The sequence below is a fragment of the Myxocyprinus asiaticus genome, chromosome 35 (genome assembly GCF_019703515.2).
Source record: "Myxocyprinus asiaticus isolate MX2 ecotype Aquarium Trade chromosome 35, UBuf_Myxa_2, whole genome shotgun sequence".
Lineage (NCBI taxonomy): Eukaryota > Metazoa > Chordata > Actinopteri > Cypriniformes > Catostomidae > Myxocyprinus > Myxocyprinus asiaticus.
This window is the reverse complement of record NC_059378.1, coordinates 9,868,145-9,891,267: the sequence shown is the minus strand read 5'-3', so window position 1 is coordinate 9,891,267 and position 23,123 is coordinate 9,868,145. Positions and strand designations below refer to the sequence as shown.

General features: G+C 38.5%; 1 protein-coding gene across 2 annotated transcripts in view; it reads right to left on the bottom strand.

The window, feature by feature from the left end:
• plekha6 (pleckstrin homology domain containing, family A member 6) overlaps window positions 1–23,123 on the bottom strand; it is a 133,459-nt gene that overhangs the window by 99,853 nt on the left and 10,483 nt on the right. Inside the window, exons 1-2 of one of the 2 annotated variants that reach the window (XM_051672090.1) lie at window positions 12,350–12,365; window positions 5,361–5,492 (exon numbers count right to left, since the gene is read on the bottom strand). The gene's annotated coding sequence lies outside the window, so the exon portion shown is untranslated. Of the gene's footprint in view, window positions 1–5,360; window positions 5,493–12,349; window positions 12,366–23,123 lie in introns of those variants that run through there. The other variant, XM_051672089.1, reaches the window with a different exon arrangement.

Below are 23,123 nucleotides of genomic sequence, written 5' to 3'. Positions count from 1 at the left end.
AGTAACTATGGTTAATTTAGTGGTTACTGTGGTATAGTTAATTTTAGTAAGGGAATGTCACCCTAATTAAAAATATAACTATATATAACTTTATATTATTGAATTCTGAAATGAACCATGCTTTCACCCTAATTCAGTCACCCTGATGTTGTTCAATGGGTTTGGAACAACATCAGGGTCAGTAAATAATGACATCTTTTTTCATTTTGGTTGAACTATCGTTTATTAGCCATCAGAGTGTAGATTGGACCACAAGGTTGTTTAATATGATGCAGGGAGAAAGACATGCTATTTAGTCCTAGTCTTAGTGAGACTAAAAAGGAACAGGTATGGGCAAGTTCCATGAACAAGAGGAATTTAGGTTATTTGTGGCTACATGCCACTTACCTTGAGTGGACTAACCCACTGGGCAAAGAGCCCTAACCCTTAATCTTATTGATAGTGATGCTAAGTTTAGTATCCCTAGAAAGGCCTGAGCTTGCGCTTAAACACTGATAACCAGAGAGTGACCTAAGGTGCAGGAGAGAACAGAATGTTACTGACGTACACTAAAATTTCATTTTAACTTCACTTCAAAAAGAGCTAAATTATCAAACAAGACTTAGTTGGTCTTATTTTATGTACGTTTTCTTTGAAGAATTAACTTACCTCAAAGATCATGAAATAACGGCTAAGTCCTTTATAAAACATGCATAAAATAATAGATTGTGTGAGCCTATGTAGCTACTATTTACAGTCAAGAAATATATGGTATACTGTAAAATTATAAGTTGAAATTTCTTGAAACAGTGTGAAACATGCACACTTTCTTCAATTTGTTTAACATTGACACCCTGTGGCCATATCGCAAGTGCAATTTTGCTGTCTCTCTTGACAAATAGACTGCAAACTCTCTGTTTTCATAAGTAAAACTATTCCTTGGCAATAACTCAGTAACAACATGTGCAGAGAATGAGATTAAAAATAAATAAATAAATAAAAATAATGAGCTCTCTGTAATTTTTCATCTAGAACTCCAGTGACCAGGTCAGATTAGTAGCAGTTTAGAGGAAATGATTAAAAGGTTTTCTCCCTGGACTTGAAAATTATTACAAACAGTTATGTCCAGATGGATTGGATTCTGAAAGAGCATCTCTTGTGTGTGTCTCATATGCCTGTGTGTGTATTTGTGACTTGTATGAGTCTTGTATGCGAGGTAAAAATGTCAACACCTCTCTCCCGAAGACATCCGGCCATGTTTAGACAATGGTACATTCTATCTCGCTGACGTCTCATCAGACAGGTATTTAACTCCAGCCTTGTTCCTCCCTTTGCCTCAGGCAACATACTTGGGGTGTGATTAGCATGTCTCTGCAAGCAACATGATTAGTCTTATCTTACTCTGGAAGGATGTTACCGTTCCTGGCTGTTTTGCTTTTGGGGAAATGTGTCCCTAGCCATGGATGCTTTGGAAGAGATGCATAGAATGCAAGCTGCTCTCCAAAGGCAATTTATTAGGAGACAAGCAGCAATGAGAAATGCTTTATACTATAATAAATGTGACATGGTGAAGATGCAAATTACATGCTATCAATAGTAGTGAGTAGCTCCACAATTTAACATGGATTGCATTCATACCAACTGCAAAGTATACAAGAGTTTTCCAAGTGGATCTGGGTGTGGTTCGCAGGTGTCCACCCCAGTTCGGAAAACAATAAATTAATTCTTTAAAACTTGAATCAAATGAAAATGTAATTTATTTTCAACATAATTTTGTATTATTTTTGTTAAAAAAAAAAAAAGATTTTATTTTCTCCCTAATTTGGAATGCCCAATTCCATGTGCGCTCTAAGTCCTCGTGGTGGTGTAGTGACTCAATCCGGGTGGCAGAGGATGAATCTCAGTTGCCTCCACGTCTGAGACTGTCAATCTGCGCATTTTATCATGTGACTTGTTGAGTACATTACCGTGGAGACATAGCATGTGTGGAGGCTTCACGCTATTCTCCGCGGCATCCACACACAACTCACCACGTGCCCCACTGAGAGCGAGAACCATACATTATAGCGACCACGAGGAGGTTAACCCAACGTGACTCTACCCACCCTAGCAACCGGGCCAATTTGGTTGCTTAGGAGACCAGGCTGGAGTCACTCAGCACGCCTTGGATTTGAACTCGCGACTCCAGGGGTGGTAGTCAGCATCAATACTCGCTGAGCTACCCAGGCCCCCTTTATTTTGCCTTTTTTTTAAAGAAAAGGAAGTACACATGGAAATTAATTTTTTTAGTAATCAACATTATGCCACAGATGCTGTCAATTGAGCTTAACTTGCATTGAAACCAGAAAATGTATTTAAGTTAGTAGCCTCGCTACTTGTAGTTCCTTTCCGACACTGGTCCAGTACAAAGAACCTGACTTCCAGTCACTGGTTTAGGGACATTCTTTTCCCCAGACGGTCTTTAAGGAAAAGAAAACAATACAGTTGTATCCAACTGGAGTCTCTGAATGAGTATGAACCAGCGCTCATGTACAGCAAGGCTTTGTGTAGCATAATAGTCATAACAGCTCCCCCTTTGGACACCTGCCAAAAATATCTCCATGCTATGAGAGCAGCCCAGCAGAAAGAGAGTATGGGACTACTCAAAGAGCAATTAAAATGGCCATAGCGGTTCACAGTGCAAAGACCCATATCACCAAACCACCATAAGTCAAACCACTCTCCTGAATCCCTGCCTGATATTACATCCTGTACCCCAACCCTGCTCTTTTGCTCTCTCCCTCTTTCATATTAGCCATCTAAATGATGCTCCAGAGACAGAAGTGGGAGTAAGTGGCTTGTATAGACAGTGAACAGACAAGCTGAAGGCTTTAATTTACGCTGTGTGTGTCTGCTATGGGGGATACGCCTATGGATACTGGCTATAGCTAATAAAGCTGGGGCTAATTAGGACCCCTGATGGCCTTGCATGGTAAATCTAGAACATACAATACAAGTTGCTGTTTCATCTCACAGAGTCAGCGTTTTATCAGGACTGTGTCCTCTGTTAAACAACAGTATTTTGCCTTTTATTTAGCCATGGCTTCTGTTTTAGAATCTCTGTCTAGAATCTTAATGACTTCAAATTCCTTAGCTTACAACTTTTATAACAGTATTATGGCACTACCATGGTACAGTGATGGTGTCAGGTGGTAATGCCATGGTACTTTGATATACAGTATAGCATGGTACTGAATGATTACCATATTCATATTCAAAACCATGGTATTGTCATGATAAATGTCCACACACACAAAAAACATGGTAATAACGTGCAAATAATCAAAACTAATAGCTTGCTATTTCAGCATATAAAGGTACATGAGAGATGTATGCTCACAAATGTACTTTTTAAAATGTATATATATATATATATATATATATATATATATATATATATATATATATATATATATATATTATTTTATTTTTTTTTTTTTTTTTTTTTTCACATTACAGTAATGACAATTTACAAATGCAGAAATCTTAACAATCTTAAAAAAAAAAAAAGTTTTCACTTTATTTATGCAAAATTCAATATCTCATAATTTTGGGGTGAAATGCTGTGGGACCTGGACAGTTTCTTGTAAATTTGACAGCTTCAAATTCAAAAAATTCAAAGTGGTCACAACGTTTCTAAGAAATTAAAAACTGTCCTCAGAGAGGCTTTTTGCAAGGGTATTTTGGGTTGAGGTGTGTCTAAATGAGCTTTAATTTAACACAAACTCAGATAAACATCATACTCCCACACAGAAACACTGAAAAGCTCCTCAGACACTGGACACAATTGGGGTATTCTTCCCCTCTCCTGTCTGTCATCTTCAAGCTTTTTGTTCACCTCTCCCAATCCACTGGACAGTGCCAAGTCTGTCCATCCAGACATTGAGGCAACTATTCACCTTGTGCTAGTCACATCAAGGGACGCCAGCCCAGTCCAGAGAGCAGCCAATCTGATGACTGCCACTGAAAACCAACTTTATGCCAGCTGACTTTATCCTTTTCATGCCTTAGCAACAATGATACAAGCATCATCTACTTGCAATTAGTGTATTCATGCAATTACAGACAATGTTGTTCTAGGGTGGCTCTTTAAAGAGGTGTTTATCCATTTCAGTGAAGGTGGCTGCGGAGAATGGTTATTATAACCCAAAGTTTGCTAGCACTGCTTTGCAAGTGGTTTGAACGGGATGTTTCGTAATTATTAATTTTTTTATGTAACCCTCAAAGTTTAATGCACGTTTTCTCTGCAGATGATGGCAGCCTGCCAATTGCAAGTTAGCTTCTTTGCATTTCCCCTAAAATCCAAATATAGCATAGAAATTAGCAAGTCTAAAATTCGCACCAGGACCACAGCTCCACCACTCGCCACTAAGCTCATGCTTTTAAGCTCGCTAAAATTAAGCTCAGGAGTTTATGGTCCCATTTAAATTTTTAAGCAGCCTTGTGGCTTATGCTAATCAGAGGTTTAAACCCAGAATGGCATGATGTATATCAACAACATACAGCAGCATTATCCCCTTTTTCCAGTCTTTAAAATTTTTGTTTTCCAGATGTTGGCATATACCACATTCCAAAAAAGCAGGTGCTTTCTCCCTGCCAGAAAAGAGTAGTGGAAGACGGTGAATCCCCATTCAGGAAGTGTCTGTAATTATTGTTTTTGCTCTGTTTAAAGTGATGAGGGTATATTCCTGTTGAGTGCTGTACACCTGGACATCTGGGTGACCTCAGAAAACATCTGTCCTAACCTCTTCTTCATCTGTTTTTGCTGACTGGAAGCCCACTTGAAGATGAGTCAAAATTTATGAGTCAGTGGTTCTACCTGTGCATGTCTTTGTTTGGTCCTTTAGGTCACTCCTAAAACAAGGATCACTGCCAGAAGAAGTCCATTCTTTATGCATTCCCCTTTACCCTAGAGCTGCACATACATTTAAGTCATGCTGATCAGTCTTAGAACAATGATGAAGAATCACTGCCTAATAGGCCCATTCCTTGCATAATTACCCTTTATCCGCAAGATAAGATATCTCTAAGATCGTATACATTTTGACCTTGTCTCTTCTGGTCTCCAGAAAATGTATCAAAACAACCTAGAGTATGCATCTCTGTCTAGACACCTTGTATTACATTTCCACTATCGAACACACACATGCACACAAACAAACAGGCACCCATTCATTACCTCAAATCTGAGCTGTAGCTAGCAACTGCAAAATCATAGAACAGAAAGCAAGGGATGTTTGAGCAAATGCAAGACTCTAAAGTGTTTAAAAAAGCAAGAAACAAGATTTCCCATCTCTTTGTCTACCCAGCTGGAGATCCGTCAAAGAAACAGGATCACCTACCTTGCAAGGAGTTTTCTTTGCCGAGAATCCTCTCTGTTCAGTCCTTATGGTGCTCTCCTTTCACTGCCTCCCTCTCCTTTTCCCGTTAGTATGCTCCGTTTATGAAGCTTGGTGTGGTTTGAAGGGGGGTGGCTGGCAGAGTGGGAAAGAGAGAAAGAAAACGAGAGGGTGAGTGAGAGAGAGAAAGCAAAGTATCAAAAGCTCCAAGGTAAAGAAGGTGAAACCTGAAACCACCGGTGGCCCTCAGACAATCATTTCCCCTCTCCTTTCTCTCTTTCTTCCACTCATCAACCTCTGAGTAAATCCCTTCCTGGTTCCGAGGAAGGGTAGAATTTAAGAAAAGCACATTTTCCCTCCAATCCAGATTCAATGAGGAACGTGAATAGGAAACATGAATACCCAGCAAAAAAAAAAAAAAAAAAAAACTGGTTTGCAACCTTAGCAGGTTTAAGACGGGCTAGCAGTCCTGTCTCTCAGTCTGACTAGGCTGGTCTAGCTGGTCTGCCAGTTGGTCTCCACAAGCCTGACTAACTGAAAAGTGTCTCAAACCCCTCTAAAACCAGAACAAACCTTACTTGCGGAACGTGTCCAAAACCATTCTAAGACCAGCAAAGAGACCAGCCTGACCAGCTGAAAGTGGCCAAAATCCCTCAATAATCAGAAAAATGACCAGCCGAAAGTGGCCAAAATAGCTTCTAAAAACAGCTGACTAGAAAATGTCCCCCAAACCTTTCTAAAACCAGTAAACCGATCAGCCTGACCAGCTGAAAAGTCCCCCAAGTCCATCTGAATCCAGAAAAACAGACCAGCCTGACCAGAAAATGTCCCCCAAACCTTTCTAAAACCAGTAAACCGACCAGCTTGACCAGCTGAAAAGTCCCCCAAATCCCTCTGAATCCAGCAAAACAGACCAGCCTGACCAGGCTGAAAGACAAGCAAAAAATTAGCAAACCAGCTTAGGCTTTTTTTCAGCAAGGTAGGCTTGGGAGTAAAAATATATAACATGCCAGATAGCTTTCATTTTAAAAATAATAATACTTGCATACAGAAACACAGTGCTTTTCATTTTCCCACAAGTTGGTTCCTCCAGCAATAGCATGGTTCTTCCAGAGAGAGTAAGCCACGGCAACATTTTTTTAATAAAGGGAAAGGGCTGAGGTCAGATGCACTGTGGCCGGCCATAAGAGAGTGCCTGATTGAGCATCTGAGGAAGGCTAAAATCCATACTGAAGACAGGAAAGGCATGTAAGATTGTGTGAGATACGAGTTGTGATTAGGCTGCCTTTCTTTTCTTTGTTTGATCATCTTTTCTTTTTCTCTGTGAGTGCCTTTGCCTTCATTGTTCCTCGCGTGCCTGTGCATGTTATGATGTCATAGAGGCCCTCATGCAAGAACATCCAATCAGGTCTGCATGTACAGTGTGAATGAGTAATGAACACAACTGGACTGTTAAGGGCTGTTCACCCTGAATTAGGGTGACCAAACGTCCCTGTTTTCCGGGGACAGTCCCAGTTTTTGACAGTCTGGACTGGAGCTGTCCCCAGAAATGTCCCCGTTTTTATTGTGCATTCAAAACAGTCCGCTAAGTGAAAATACATAGCAAGAAAGTCCCTATTGAAGCCTACCGGCAACAAGGTTAATTGTGTGCTGTTTATTTTGACCAACAGAGGGGGCTGCTCGCAATAGCAGCTTTAAGTCATTCATCTTCCTTTTCTGATTACTTGTTCGTGCCAGTTTTGCCATTAAGAACTGGACCAGGGAGCGAGCGAAAAAGAATCATCATCATCGTTAACAGCTTCGAGGTGAGGCACATACTAGTTATGTTATAAAGATGTTATATTGTTATGTATTATATAAAATGTATCCATTTAAAATAAGAATACAACATTAATAACATAGAAAAATAAATAAAATACATAATAAAGTATCTGCAAAGAACAACAATAAATGTAAGTCAGCACATTACCGGATAGATTACATTGCGCCTTGCTGGGAAACAAGTGACTGAAAAGAAGCATCATAATGCATAAGAGTTGTTTAAAATAAAAGGTATAATTAAGAAAAACAGGTCAATGAGATACCATATGAGATAACTGATAGAAACAGTTAGATAAAATAGTGTAATGATTACGAAGTGGAAAAAATCCCCAACAATATAAGGCATTGTTGGGGGCAATCCCCCCCTTCAGAAATGAATTTTGGGCTCTGATATTGTCCATAGTGTAAGTGTTTCAGTTGATTTCAGTTGTAATGCTGAGGGAAATGATAGTCAAGTGAGCTCATTTCTTTTGAAATTCCTCTGCCAGTTTGCCAGCAAGCAGATTAGTAGCCTACATCTTACTTTTAGGAAAGTGCCAGGTAAAGGTGAAGGAAAAGAGAGAAGAGAAGGGATTTTAGAAGAGAGTAAGAAGAGTGATGAAAGAGTGCAGGACCCCTGTGCTGTGGAGTCAGCTGCAATAGTTCCTATATTCAACCATTGTTTATATATGTTCACTTTTATGCCACAGTGTCATCTACTGTATACAGTGCAGAAAAGATTGAACTCATGTAACGAGACAATTAAAAATGATCAACTTTACCTCCATATCAAAATTTCATTGAGACATATTCAACAGAGTATGATATACCATAGTTCATCACATTACAACATTCACCATTGTCAAAATCAGGGACTACAAACGAAATGCTTTTCATTTCATTCGTTCTGAGCAAAAACAGTATTTTTTTCGTTCCGGTTCAGAGGTTCTGCAGCCTCCTTTCCAAAAGGTTACCGGTTAGAACAAAATAATAGAACGGTTAATAATGTTCTTTTTAAAGTGACAGTACTGTGCACTAAGGGGTGTGTGAAATACCAATTGCAGTGTTGCCAGATCTCGCAAGAGAAACAAGCAACATGGTCTGGAAAAACAAGCCAAAATAAGCAATTAATTTTTTTGTGTGTGGTAGATTTATCGGCATAGAAATCATAACAAGCATTTAATTAACAGTTAAGTATAATTTTGTTTACAGATCTGCTTCTCAGTCAAAACCCAACAGCATCAAATCTGTATTAATGCATCATATCTAACAATAATTCTGTGAAGACTTGGAAACAACTGAGAAATTTACTTTTACCTCTAATGTTTTCCTTGTATTTAGATTAGCCATGCATGTACGTATATGTAGTAATTATACATAGCTGTTAAAAAAATTTTCATTCAGAGAATGCAACATCTACAACAGGCAATTAGGATCAAAGCACATGTTTCTTTTTTCAGACAACATGAAGTGGTGTAGTTCCAAAAAGTTAACTGTGATAAACCCTTTGGCCTTTAGTTGCATGAAAAGATTATCAGAACACAATTAACTGGTTATAACCAGTTACCAGCATTTAAAAATAACGTTTCACTCCGGAAAAAATTCTGTTCCTTTTTGGTTTTTGTTTTCGTTCCTTAAACCGTTTTCAGTCCTTGGTCAATGATAATGTTTTACAAAAAAAAAAAAAAAAAAACGCCAGTGGCAGGTTGAACTTCCTCAGCTGGCGAAGGATGTACAACCTCTGCTAGGCATTTTTCAAAATTGAGTCTATGTGGGTCTCCCACTTCAGGTCCTGTGAGATGGTAGTGCACAGGAACATGAATGACTCCACAGCTGCCACAGTACTGCTCAGAATGGTGAGCGGGGTCAATGCAGTATTCCTCCTAAAGTCCACTATCATCTCCACTGTTTTGAGTGTGTTCAGCTCCAGTTTGTTTTGACTGCACCAGACGGCCAGCTGTTCAACTTCACTTCTGTATGCAGACTCATCGGCATCTTGGATGAGGCCGATAACTGTAGTGTTGTTTGAAAACTTCAGGAGCTTAAAAGAGGGATCATTGTTGGTGCAGTCATTTGTGTACAGGGAGAAGAGTAGTGGGGAGAGTACACATCCCTGGGGGGCACCAGTGCTGATTGTACATGTGCTGGAGGTGAATTTCCCCATTCTCACTAGCTGCTGCCTGTTTGTCAGAAAGCTGGTGACAGATAGAGGCAGGAACAGAGAGCTGGGTTATTTAGTCCATAAGAGAGTGGGTTGATAGTGTTAAAAGCCGAACTGAAGTCAACAAATATTATTCTTGCATAAGTCCCTGGTCTGTCTAGATGTTGAAGTATGTAATGCAGTCCCATATTGACTGCATCATCCACAGACCTGTTTGCTTGATAGGCAAACTGCAGGGGATCCAGAAAGGGTTCAGTGATGTCCTTCAGGTGGGCCAACACCAGTCTCTCAAATGACTTCATGACCACAGATGTCAGAGCAATTGGTCTGTAGTCATTAAGTCCTTTGATCTTGGGTTTCTTTGGGACAGGGATGAATGTGGAGTGTTTGAAGCAGCAGGGAACTTCACACCGCTCCAGTGATCTGTTTAAGATCTCTGTGAAGATGGGGGCCAGCTGGTCAGCACAGGATTTTAGACAAGTGGGTGAAACAAGGGTCTGTGCTTTTCTTGTCTTCTGTTTCTGGAAGACCCGGCACACATCCTCTTCACAGATCTTAACTGTGGGTAGAGTAGCAGGAGAGGTGAGGAGGGGGGTTGCAGGAAGTGTAAATGTTTGTGTGCTGTGAAGATCAGAGTGGGTGTGAGGTGTGAGACTGGGCTTTTCAAATCGACAGTAAAACACATTTAGGTCATCAGCCAACTGTTGATTCCCTACAGTGTTGGGGGATGGTGTCTTGTAGTAGGCCTCTTCACACTTATGCAGGGTCGTTAGCTGAAAACTATTTTTTCAGCTTTTCAGAATAGCTTCTTTTAGCCACACTGATCTCCTTTGTCAGTCTGTTTTTGGCCTGATTATACAAGATTTTATCCCCACTTCTGTAAGCATCCTCTTTGGCCTGACAAAGCTGCCTGAGTTTTGCTGTAAACCATGGTTCGTTGTTGTTGTATGTTAACTAAGTCCTAGTAGGAATGCACATATCCTCACAGAAACTTATATATGATGTCACAGTATCTGTGAGCTCATCCAGGTCTGTGGCTGCAGCCTCAAAAACACTCTAATCAGTGCAATCAAAGCAGGCTTGTAGTTCCAGCTCTGCTTCATTGGTCCATCCCTTTACAGTCCTTACTACAGGTTTAGCTGATTTTAGTTTCAGCCTGTAGATCGAAAGAAGTTGAACCAGACAGTGATCAGAGAGTCCCAAAGCTGCTCAAGGGACAGAGCGATATGCATTCTTTATTGTTATGTAGCAATGATCCAGTGTATTTCTGTCTGTGGTGGGGCATGTAATGTGCTGTCTGTATTTTTGTAGTTCACGTGTGAGATTTGCCCCAAGAATAATAATAAGTGAGTCCAGGTTTTGTTGTTCCATGTCTGTGATCTGATTAGCCAGCTGTTGCAGCGCTGCGTTCACACACGCATGTGGAGGAATATAAACATTCACAAGAATACACAAGGAAAACGGCTTATGGTTTATGAAGAGTGCCTCTAAATTAGGAAAGCACATCTTCTTCAGCGTTGTTACATCTGTACACCAACATTCGTTGATGTAAAAACACGTTCCATCACCTCTCGTTTTCCCCGTTAATTCTGTGGTGCGATCTGCTCTGAACAGATGGAAGCCCGGTATATGTAATGTGCTGTCCAGAATGGTTTCACTCATCCAGGTTTCCGTGAAGCACAATGCAGCTGAATTTGCAAAGTCCTTATTTTTGCGGGTGAGAAGAAGTAATTCATCCGTTTTGTTAGAAAGAGAGCGGAGATTCGCTAGATGAATGCTTGGCAGTGTTGTCAGATCCACTACTGTAAAGTCACTGTGTTGGTGGGAGAGAACAAATGACTGTGGCTCTAATGGCCAACATCTATGCAGAGCTACTGCAGGCCTTTTAGGAGTGTGGTTATACTTTTTCATATTTAATGGCATTTTTTCTCAGTACAAGTGTGGCAAATGGCACTCTATCTAGAGCCTCAACAAAAACAACTCAGACATTTCCCTGTTGCAATAAACTGGGCTTTCTATTGTGTGTGTGTGTGGTTTAGTTATACTTGTGAGGGCCTAACTGAATGAAATGTCAAAAACCTATATTTCAAGTGATCAACACTATTTAAAAGGCTCATAAATCAGCCAAAATGTTTAATATGTTACAGTATATAAAATATATCTAATCTGATAACTGCAGGTTTCTGGGTTAGGTTTATGATTAGGGTTAGGTTTAAGAAAATATAATTTCCTTCATATCGCTGCGTGATTGTGATGGGTGAATCACACGAAACCTGTCAAGAACATGTTCTGGTCATATTTAACACCAAATAAAAAAACACAAAATAAATATACTGTATATATTTTGCAAAAAGAAAATAAAAAAGCCTATGTTTATGATCATTTTGATTTTTTCTCCTGTGACATTATTTCCAGGACACCGTAACACGTCCAGATGTTTCTTTAACTGTTCTCATTGTTTTCATTGATGATTCTCATTACCCTAACACAGTCTGGTATTACAGTAAAAAAGTTACTGTTGTAAAATGATTTTTTAAAAATTAAAATCAATGCAAATAAAAGACAGTGCCAAGAAAGTACTTATATGATGTATAAATACTTTTGTCATTTAAATATAACTTTTTCTCACGGAAATGCGGAAATGAGAATATTATAATGACCATTTTTTATTTTTTTTTGGCATTGTAGTAATGAGAATGGGGGGGGGTTGTAATATGTGCGTAACTGTTATGAAAATAATGTCACAATGTAAAAAATCTTAATGGCCCTAAAAATAGGCTTCGTTTTCCATTTCTGATTTGCTGCTTTTCTTTCTGGAGTAAAATAGAACCAGGATATTTTCTTGGCAGATTTCATGAGAATCGCCTAATATAGTGAACCAACATGTGTGTCTGTTAGTGTGTAAAAAGGGAATTGCTGCGAATAAAGTTGGCTATTGGCCATAACCTACACAACACATCTGTGTATGATATTACTCTGCTTTGTAACTAAATTAGAGTGTTCTGCCCCAGAGAGAATGGAAGGAAAATACCATGACATCTTCTTTGTTCAAGTAAAACAAGTCTATTGTTCCTGGATCTCCACAGCTCTGCGGAGGTTGTGTGCTCTCCCAACTGCCTCTCTCTTTTCTCTCATAACTGGTCTCGCATGATCTGGTCTAACTGGTCTCACCTAATTTTAACAGAAAACAAGAAGACACAAAAAAGACCTTCTTATCACACTGCAGGTGACAAGGTCAACCATTCCACAGTTTGGTGATATATAGCACCCTTACAAGGGTGTAGAACCTAACAAGCAATTCATCCATCCAATCCATTTTTCTCAGGTCTAGAAGAGTGCAAAGCAGAAATTCAGCATTGTTAAGCTTTGTAACCATACTGTTAAGGCAACAGAACTATAATAAAAATGCCAATATTCAATAAACAGTTTTTAAACTAAACAACTGAAACTTAATTTAACGAAACTTTATTTATTATTAATAATTATCAGAATAAATAATGCTTCTGCCAAGTAATATAGTTTATTATCCTTCCTGACTATTTGCAGTTGCCAATGCAGTAACCGGACACATTAATATAGAAAGTGTGTTGACCGGTTTGCATTCACAGTAATTTTACAACAGCTTAAAACATGGCTCGTCCGATTAGAATTCAGTGTCGGTATTATCTGTTTCATAATCATTACTTTTCCTTAAGATGTACCCACTCTGTCAAAAGATTCATCATTTAAATCAAAACATTTCAAGCTGATACATCATGTGCTGTTCATCCTTCATTTACATCATTAACTTATTATTTAGGCCAGTTAGGCAATACCACAACATTAGAAAATGTCAGCCTTTAATTTGGCCTTTCTAGTAATCATTTAGTAGTCATTTGAGTATTAATAACTGAGGAAGTCATTCGAGTGACAGAGCCCATACAAACCGACTACAATGGGAAGAGGGAACTAAGCCTGAAGATTCGACTTTATCTGCTAGAAGACAATTAGCTTTTATCTACTCTATTTAAAATCTATCAAGCTAGTGCCTCTATGTGACACAACCCCATGACAACAACACCATTACATCATGAAACAGGGCTCCACGGTAACATTCAGTACATAACAGATCCAAGTTAGTTATCATTTAAATACTCACAATGCTGCATTTAGAGATAATATTGCCTTGAAAATATAATTCTATAACTATATGGCCATTTAGAATTATAATTACTAAGGAAACTAACAAAATGTACCAGAGCGTACAGTACCATGGTTTTACCATGTTTTTCGGACACCATGGTATTCTTTGAAGTACCTGGGTGATTCTCACAAAACCTGTCAAAAAAACTGTCCTGATCATTTTAACCCCAAAGTAATGAAAAAATTAGATTTTGCATGAAGAAAATGAAGTAGGGTTGCACCGATATGAAATTTTTGGGCAGATACTGATGCAAATTTTAACAAAAAAAACTATTGCCCGATACCATTATTTTGCCACTTACCTTAAATTGTCATCAGATCTCTGTTTTGGTCAGGAATTATGTTTAAAAATATACAAAAGGGGTAAAAAGGCTTTATATTGTTCTAAAAATAAACTATTTCCATTGAATATGGATTGGATCTGTTGAACACATGACAGGCCAAAATTTTAAAGAGAGCCACAATGAAAAATAAATAGAAGATAAACATGAAAAATAACTAAATATCATAGCATGATGTGAAAAAAGATTATTTTGTACTTCTAAAAAACTTTTGCACTTCTGTTTTTGCAGTTTAAAACAACATAACTCACATTTTACATGTCTGTACTGTAAAAAAAAACCTAACAAATTCAAATTATACATATGTTGGACAATTCCACAAAAATAAAAAGTTACCAAATGAACAAAACGCCCTTTTAAGTTCAACTGTGGTATAATGGATAAAGCCATACACACCACTAGGTGGCGCCACTTGCTTACATAATGCTGACTGAAGCACTGACTGAATCGCTGAATGCAGTCTATTTTTAATCTTTCAAGGTTTAGTAATAGTGCAAGACCATATTACGATTTTAATCTTAATCAATCGTGTAGCCTTAATGGATACAATACCAGTATCTAAGAAGTCAAAGTTTGCTGGTTTCCAAGCGTTTTGGATGGTTTTACCTCATCATGGATAGGTAAGTGCTGCTTTTACAGCTGTCACGTCTGTAACAACGGTTTTTCCTCATTAATGTGAGAAGCAGAATGGTTATAAATTAAATATTACATGTTCTTAACCCTATACAACCCTATACATTTGCTGGCTATCATTATTCCTGCATTTGAATTCAGAGTTTTTACAAAGTGTGAAGAAAATTAATTATAAATAAAACATTGCTTAAAACCTATTTGCTGATGGTTTTAGTTTGGTCCATAATCGGCCGATAAATTTCGGTGGCTGATACATTGGTGCATCCCTATATTAAGGACCATTTCGTTTTTTTGCATTCTGACATTATTTTCGGGACACTTAAACACATTACCCTCCATTTCTTATTACTGTAACATGTCCGGGCATTTTACTTTTTTTTATCCCATTGTTTTCAATAATGATTCTCATTACCATAACACATCGGTCATGTCATTTTCTTTTCTTTTACTGTATTACAGTAAAAAGACACTGTTGAACAATTATTTTTAAAATTAAAATTAGAAAAAATAATAGGCTGTGCCAATAGAGACCTATGATGCAAAAATGCTTTATTGTTTTTTGGCACTAAAAAAACATACTTCATTTTCTATATGCAAAATATAATTTTAAATTTTATTTTATTTTATTTTATTTTGGGAGTAAAATTAGACCAGGCCATTTTCTTGATAGGTTTCATGATAATTACCCACCTTGTAGTACCATTCATATACATATAGGAATAATATGCCATACCATGGAATGCCATATACCATGGAATGTTGTACCATGGTATATTAAAAAGTTAATCATTCATTACCATGGTATAGATCAAAGTACTACACAAAGAAAAGCCTGACTTTGTTTAAAGAGAAATAAAAAAATTAAAATACATTTTTAAAAAAAACTTTATCCTTCAACCATCTTTAAAAATGTATATGTTGATCTAGACAAGAGAGACTGTGGTTTTGATGGTGATGCTGTTATGTAGGAAATGTATCCATTTATGGGAAGTGATCCTTTGACTTTAATGGCTCTGATGACATGAGATCATGCTGTTTTCCCATGCCCTATGAGAGAAGCTGTGGTAAATCAGGACAGATGAGCAGAGACCATTCAGGGCCTAAGAGACATGAGTTAAATGCTGACAAGAGCTTGGAAAGCTTGGAAATACTGACATTATAAAAATACTAACCTAGGACAGAGTGGATATCTGACCAAAAGAGACCCAAGGGGTGATCCAGAAGGAATTAACAGTTTAAAACAGTCTAAAATGCTTTGCTGGTAATAGCTGGTCTTACTCAGTTGATCAAGCTGGTGGTCAGCCAGTAAGTCTTCAAGCCTGACTAGCTGAAATATGTCCCAAACCCCTCTAAAGCCAGCAAACTGGCCAGCCTGACCAGGCTGAGAGACCAGCTAACCAGCAGGGAAGTATCGGATAGCTACTATAGATTCTCCTAGTGGAGCGACTGTGGGTGGCAGATTTTTTTTTTTTTTTTTTTACAACAGATACCCCATTTCAACTCAACTGGAAGCCATATTAGCATTGTCATATACTCTATGCCATGAAAGAAGTAAAATATTTAGCAAATGAGGACAGATGCATCTGGAGGGCAAAGCAAAGAACGATGTGTAGTGATTCATGGATTAAGCTAATTAGTTCTTGAAATAGTTCTTACATTCTCTGCTGACTCATATATTCGGATTGTCTGGTTTAATCTAGTTATAGGGGCAATTTTGACCGAGCCCATGACCCATTCTGTCCCCCAGAGGATGTCACCACGGAAGGCTGTTTGGCTGTGGGTGTGCCCATTGGGATGAAGCTCCAGTGGTTTCAGTTCTATACTTAGAAATAACTCGCTGCTTCTCTTCTTCCGCTCTGGGCTGTGCAACAGAGAGGATGGCTCTTGCTCAGCATCCTCTCCCATACTGTGCACTGGATTCCCTCCCTGAGGAGTGAACATGCCCTCATTCCCCTAAAAACTTCCCAGAATCCTACAAATCATCACACCTTCTGATAACATATAGTCACAGGGGCTTATGACTCAGTGTACTTTTCATTTGTTTTATTCTCCTTAGTTCAGAAATGAACATCTAACCCACTCCAGATTGCCGAAGCCTTCTATTAAATGCTAAATGATAGTGAGGGCAGATTTTCCTGGAGCAATTAAAGAGCTAAGCATGCTATCAAAGTAGGGCAGCAGTAATACATGGAAGACACTTGTCCTCTTTTCCGTTCAAGTCCGTCTAATGTCTCAAATCCTTCTTAGGCTGCCACTGACTTCTGAAACTTGGAGTGCTGACTAAAAAAAGTCTTAGTCTGGCTCATAAAAAAGGAAGGAAGGAAGAGAAAGAGGTTATTACTTTTTATTTCAGGCATGTGGAAGTTCTTTTCAATAAACTTATTTAAACAGTGCTTTTTAAAAATATATATGCTTGGTCAGAATTCAAATGCTATGTTCGTAATGGAATACTAGCACACTGCTTTCTGCAAACTTCATCCTATATATGTATACTGCCACCAATTTTCTTTAAAAATAGTCAAAACAGTATGGTTTATGCATTGAGTTTCAGTAGTATGCTACAGTACATTGCTTTTATGAACTCATTACATTGCATGTTTAAAGGAATATTCCGGTTTCAATACCCATTAAGCTCAATCGACAGCATTTGTGGCATAATATTAATTACCACAAAAAATAATATGGACTCGTCCTTCCTTTTCTTTTATAAAAGCAAAAATCGATGTTACAGTGAGGCACTTACAATGGAAATAAATGGGGCCAATTTTGAAGGCTTTAACCTTGTGCGACCCCGCGGCCTCATGCGAGGACTTGTTATTTTGGATTCGTTATATGCAAGGGTGTAGATTTGGCTTGAACATTGGGGGGGTTGCAACGTGAAGCATTTACATGTTTCCATTGATCATGGTATAAATATTGGGGGTTGTACTTGCTTGTTTTGATTATTGGAGGGGTTACCTCCCCCCATCCCCCCTGAAAACTACGCCCCTGGCTATATGCAACGTATAATTTAAATGAATAAAAACTGCCTGAATACTGTTCACAAGACTCTAGATTGTCATTTAAAGGGTTAACTTCTTCCGCACCGAGTCACGTGACACAACAGCATGCCTTCAATTTCCTTGAAGCGCTCCTATGGATGCAGCGCCAACAAAAGTGCCTTTGGTAAGAAATATCTTTACGTTTTTTCATTGAAACCTGCTTTAAAAAAATCCATTCATTTTTCACGCATCAGCACGCTGATAAACATGATGTCTAAATATGTGGACACTGGCACCACATTTCCTCAAATGTAGAAAAAACATCTGTGGTTCATTTAGCTTCATTTTAATATACATTTTGTTTAATCTTGCTATCTCTTTGCAATACAATTCTATTCCTTAACATTAGTAATGCATTCCTATATATTTACTGTGCATTTTCACATTGAGAATAAATGGGTTCATCCAAAAACTGAAAAAATTTGCTTTCAGAGGCTTTATAAGGAGTTAGGATGAAAATAAGGTGCATTTTGAACTTTTCTGAGACCAGTGCAGACAGACAGCACACTGGAGGTTAAGTCTTTCACTAAATAGTGAGAAAAAGGAGCATCCTATAGCTTTCTATGCAGCTAAGTGCATTCAATCCTAAAACCAAAAGTTCAGTTTCAGGCTGCAGGCTTTATAGAAAATCAGCTGTAATGTCTGTAACATCTCAAAAACATGAATAACCAACACTCCTGGAAACATAATGAACAATTTAATGAAACAAATCAAAAAGGAAAATGGAAAATCCACAGAGCAGTCACACTCGGGTCTAAGGAGGTCAAGGCAGAAATATGAAGCTTATAATTTGATAAAAGCACTTACATTAATTCTTATTTTAAAATGTATTATTATTATTATTTGAGCTGTAAAGTTGTTTAAATCATTTTTACAGTCATTTAAGGATTGTTGGGTTTACAGCGTAATGGCAATAAAGTTGGAAAATTTGATTAAACTTTACACATAACTGGTTAGTCAGCGATTTTATCACACAAAAATCATATTAACATGCATATTGTTTTTTTTTTTGTTTGTTTGTTTTTTAATTTGGAATGCCCAATTCCCAATGCACTTTTAAGTCCTCATGGTCGCATAGTGATTCGCCTCAATCTGGGTGGCGGAGGACGAATCCCAGCTGCCTCCATGTGGCTTGTGAGATGGAGACATAGCGCGTGTGGAGGCTTCATGCCATCCACCGCGGCACCCACGCTCAACTCACCACGCGCCCCACTGAGAACGAACCACATTATAGCGAACACGAGGAAGTTACCCCATGTGACTCTACCCTCCCTAGCAACCGGGCCAATCTGGTTGCTTAGGAGACCTGGCTGGTCACTCAGCACGCCCTGAGATTCGAACTAGCAAACTCCAGGGGTGGTAGCCAGCATCTTTTACCACTGAGCTACACAGGCCCCCAACATGCATATTGTTTATTTCTTGTGGCTATCCTTTTGAAACAGTGAGTATTTTAATGTTTACAGGATTGGCCCCATTCACTTCCACTGTAAGTGCCTCACTGTAACCCAGATTTAGCTTTTTTTATTTTTTATTTTTTTTAAGAAAAAGAGGGACGAGTCTAAATAAACTTTGCCACAAATGCTGTCGACTGAGCTGAACTTCTATTGAGCCTGGAATATTCCTTTAATTCAGCAAGTGGCATCATGTCATCACCTTACAAATAAATGTGGCTATTTTGCATTTTTAATGCAATTTCAACTTTTGGCAGTCTGATCAAATAAAGAGACAATAAAGAGATGTTCAAAATAACTTGAAATGGAAGATCAAGTCAAGTAAAATAGTATTTAATAGGTAATATAAGTATTCTATTCTATCAGAAAATTCACACACTGTGCACAGTGTGTAAATTAACTGCATACTGATGAAATAGTACAAGTAGTATGGTAGTACGTTATTATAAAAACAGCCAGAGTCAATGCTTTAGACATTAACAGCGTAAAGCCCTCAGGGAAAGATAACAAGAAGGCAAGCTCCCAAACAGCCACATAATCAAAAAGCATAAATCATGGGCAGTATTAAAGACAACATCTAAATCAGAATCATTGTTTAGGGAGATGCAGTTATATAACAGTACCACAATGAGGATGGACAGCCAAGAAGGACGGTGACACACAGCAAATTGAGGAAGCTGGGAGCAAGGGCACACAATTTCGCAACCTTAAGCACACAAATCAGATTCAAACCAATGATTCATCATCCTCTATGGCTATAGTTTGACATTAACTCAGCAGGCCTCTCAGCATGCAAAACCAAACCTCTCCTAAAACTGGGTGCTCACTGTACGATTTTTACGGTCCTTTCGATTGTTGCTTGTAAGACTGTATGATCCCAGTGAGATCTGGGGTAAAAGCCGAAGTACACTGTGTGACATTATGTCAGACTGAACAACACCCATCGTAGCCAAAACTTTGGTCCCAATCGGCTAATTGACAGTGTTGACAAGGTGTTTTGTGTCAACTGGCCATCACAGGAGCAGTCACATTGCACGACTGCAAAGCAAAATTCCTTACACTGTCAGAAGTTCACCGAAGGCTACAATTCAAGCCATCTGTGAGCATGTCACACTAAAGGCTAGAGTATAATTTGTTTTTCTGTGTGTTGTTCCATTTCACACACGGTCAAGCACATTGCCTTTAAAAGTATACTATTTTGACCGCAAGCCTATATGGACTCGTTCAACGCATGCGCATTACGACTGCTTTGCGATAATCTATGCATGTGCGGACAATGTACAAAGATGCAGACTGTCATCATGTCTAGAAAAACTAAGCTCTACGTGGACAGTCCATGCATACTGTGCTGATGACGAAATTTGCATCACGCTCACGGTGTGCAAGACAAACCGGCACATGGAAAACCGAAGTATACTTCGACCTTAAGCAATCAAAGATTAGTGATTTTGCCCTATGTCAAGCAAAATCTTTTACCATCCCCGAAATTTGTTTTACATGGCAAAATTGTGACCAAAATCGCACAGTGTGAATCCAGCTTAAAGCCTCATGGTGGAAAAGAAACATTCCAGTAGCATCAGTTTTCAGCTGTCCCACAAGTTCATCCAGGCAAAAGGGTTTTGTTAAGGAAGCTCACATTTTTTCTTGCTTTCTTTCACAGTTTCATTGGTGTAGACAGGCAACTGTTTTCTGCAGCAGATACGTGAGGATTTATTCTAATCTAATTAGTGAGTGTGTTGTTTGGGATCTTTGATGATTAGACCTCATGCTGGCCCTTATTAAAGTGTTTCTAAATTCATTAGCTTGGACCAGAACAAATGCACACCCTTTCAATTGACTATACGTGTCCTTGTGTGAGCAGTGTCTAAACATTTCGGAAAGATCCATTTTGAGATTCGTCCTCTGCCTGCCCCTTTTAATTAAACTGACTCTTTATATCTTTAATTCATTAGCTCAATCAATAGTCTTATAAATAGTCTACTATTATGTTATGAAACTGGAGTGTTTGTAATGGATCAACATTACAGGTTACAAAGTCATATGCCAGTCACATCAAGGAAGCACAGCAGAGATTAGAGCAGATTGTGTCAGACATCTGCTGTGACAAAAACACTTGGCACGTGGCAAGGAGGGTGCCAAAGAGGAAAGACAGCTTAACAAAAGGAGGCAATCACAGCATGGGGCTTTGTATGGAAGTGGAGGAAGGGTAGGCACTCATATTCAAGTCAATTATGTATCAGCGGCTGCTACTGGTCCTGCTGACCAATGATGGTCCCACCCACCTCTTCCTTTGGTCCACCCATGTTTTTTATCACCCAAACACAAGGGGAGAGACAGAATAGACAAAGAAAGGGTGCTTCCATTAAATGTTAAATTACTGTTATTTTCCCAAGTTTAACAACCTCATAATTGTAATGCTGCCATTTTGCAATGCATGCAATAGCTAAAAGCCTTGAATAGCATATTAAAATAATACACTGGGGTCAGATGCCTAGCAGTTTTTGCACATGCGTCATGACATTGAGCCGTGGTGCTCATGTTGGTCATTTTGCATCATTTCCAGACCTCTTTAGGCCAACTGTTCCTGTCAATAAAAGGCCAAAATAAAGTAAAATGAAGCAAAAACAAAACAAAAAAAAAAAAACATATATATATATATATATATATATATATATATATATATATATATATATATATATATATATAACTTGCTATATGCTGTACACTCACTTAGCACTTTATTAGGAAAACTATGGTCCTAATAAAGTGCCCGACGTGGTCTTCTGCCGTTGTAGCCATCCGCATCAAGGTCCAACGTGTTATATATTCTGAGATGCTATTCTGCTCACTACAATTGTACAGAGTGGTTATCTGAGTTACTGTAGCCTTTCTGTCAGCTCGAACCAGTCTGGCCATTCTCCATTGACCTCTCTCATCAACAAGGCTTTTCCGTCAGAACTGCTGCTCAATAGATGTTTTTGGCACCATTCTGAGTAAACTCTAGAGACTGTTGTGTGTGAAAATACCAGGCGATCAGCAGTTACAGAAATACTCAAACCAGCCCGTCTGCCACCAACAATCATTCCACGGTCGAAATAATTAAGATACATTTTTTCCCCATTCTGGTGGTTGATGTGAACATTAACTGAAGCTCCTGGCCCGTATCTGCATGATTTTATGCATTTCACTGCTGCCACATGATTGGCTGATTAGATAATCGCATGAAGAAGTAGGTGTACAGGTGTACCTAACAAAGTGGTCATTGAGTGTATATGTATGTATATATATATATATATATATAGAGAGAGAGAGAGAGAGAGAGAGAGAGAGAGAGAGAGAGAGAGAGATTAAATTTAAATGTATTTGCCCTTATCGCAATCAAAGGCTGCAGCATCCTGTAACTCACAGACTCATGACATCATGAAAGCGCACCCAGCTACGTCACGGCCTGTCTGCATCATTTATTGTGGGAAGCAGATTCAACGCCTCCAGCTTAACTAGCAAGCCACCATAAACCCAGATCCCATCATTCTCTGCTGACACAGACTGCCAATCATACTTCACAGTGCATCCCACCCTCAAGATGATATTATACGGTCTGTCTGTCTGTTAGGATAGCAAGTGCTGCTTTTCAGATGAGACAGCTTTAGGAGATGACTATAATTTCCAAAGATGAAAATGAGACACATGGCTGGATAAACCAATGTTACAGCTTTCAGATTAACACTGATTTGGAAGTTTGTTCACCTAACCAACTCTATTACAATTTCTCTTTTAGCCATCTGATTGCAAAATCAACAGAATTTAATGATCAGGGCCATAACTACCAGAGACACTGAGGCAGACATGTCAATTTCCAGATTAGTAGATATTGTTTTTTCAATAGTTAATTTTTAAATGATATTAAGCCCCCCTAAATTAATCCTGAGTATAAGGTTACAAACATACTGCATACTTGCAGTACTTATAAGTAATGAATATATACTGGTGCCACGTGGCTATGGATCAATATAAAAATATATCAGACCAACATTTAAAAATGCTGACTGAGATATTTATATAACTGAACATGTTTAAACATCATTATGTATATTAAATAAAATGTTTTATGCCTATGGCTTGCTAACCTATCTTTAAAGTCAACTCAAAATGCCATT